The following is a 1,428-nucleotide window of genomic DNA, read 5'->3' on the forward strand; positions in this document are numbered from 1 at the left end:
CATCTGAGAGGGAAGAAGATGGAAAACACATCTACATTTTTCAGTTCCAGGCAGTAGGTAGGCAAGGCTGAGCAATAGGAGGTATTTTTTCATCAAGCAGTTCAAATGCTTGGGACAGGCCTGACAGTGGAATAAAGATTTTAGATGCCATTTTAATATAGAGTGGGATGTATACAAGTATCCCATACTGAGCACCAAGGCTAAGCACAGACAATCAAAGAGCCCAAGGCTGAATCAATTCAAACCTTGCAGGTCAGTCTAAGCCAGGAGTTCTCAAAGGAGTTTTATGCCGCAGCCTGGCAAACTGCAGCCCAGCAGTCACAGCTGACCACAGCCAGAATTTTCCACCAGCAGACCAGTAAGAATACCCCCACCCCGTGGGTGGAGGGGGTGAACCAAGCCCTGCGCTGCCGTGGGCCCTACACAAGGAGCCGCAGCCTCTTCACCCAGCTCTGGTGGGCCGCAGTTTGCTAGTCTGTAGCCACTTCTGGTCTGGTAGCCGACTGTGCTGTGGACCAGCAGCCAACCCACCAGGGTCTGGCACTGGGCCACAGCCCAGGGATTAAGAACCCCTGGTCTAACCTGCATAGATTGAACCAATAAGCAAGTGAACAGACATTCACTTTTGATTCTAGAAATGCAGCTACATGCCTGCAGTGGCTCAGGCCAGAAGCTGGAGGGCACTAGAGCACACCTCCCTGCTTAGTTGGAGCAGACAGCTTGAGCCAAAACTAGCCCACCCACCTTGCAAGGTGGGGGGAGGAGGCTGCAAAGCATCCTGGGATGCTGGGGGACCGTGAGTTAACTTGGAATCTGGAGGGGATCTGGGACAGAAGTCAAACAAACTGATTTAACCCAAATCAGTTAAGTCTGATTCTGCGTTCATCCAGGTTCATCTTAAACCAATTTTTTGCCATTTTGAAAGCAGTTTATGTGCACTGAACTTCTGTTGTGTTACAGATTTGAACTGGTTTCCAATCATTATACCAGCTTATGTGTAATTTCTGTCCCTAGCCCAAATGTTAGTTAATCTAGTTGTGCAAAACCACTCCCCTTCCTCAGCAGGAATATGACTTCCAGCAATTTTCTTTGGTTGAAACTGGAAGGCATTCATTCTCATAAATTAGAGAGAATGCAGGCACCCCAAACTAACTTTAAACTAACTGGCTCAGATACTGATAGTAGGCTAGGCATTGGAGCAGCGACCTCACTGAGGGCTGCAAAACCACCCAAGGACCAAGATAAATTTGTCATGATCTCCATGCTGCTGTGGCTGAACTGCTAGCAGTACTCAAGCTAGTTAGTTTGCACTAAGCCAAATTATTGTGAACTTGAAGCGTAAGCAAAAAGAGAATAGAGACCATTCTTGCATACCTAAGATATTCAAAATGACTTGGATGAGGGGGTGAAAAGCACCTTGTTCAAATT

The 1,428-nt window shown here is 47.3% G+C and overlaps 1 long non-coding RNA gene across 1 annotated transcript in view; it reads right to left on the reverse strand.

Moving 5' to 3' along the window:
• Window positions 1-1,428, reverse strand: part of LOC109291289 — a 395,467-nt gene that overhangs the window by 238,437 nt on the left and 155,602 nt on the right. The window lies entirely within an intron of this gene.

The sequence above is a fragment of the Gavialis gangeticus genome, unplaced genomic scaffold (genome assembly GCF_001723915.1).
Source record: "Gavialis gangeticus isolate Ggan-Ray unplaced genomic scaffold, GavGan_comp1, whole genome shotgun sequence".
Classification (NCBI taxonomy): domain Eukaryota; kingdom Metazoa; phylum Chordata; order Crocodylia; family Gavialidae; genus Gavialis; species Gavialis gangeticus.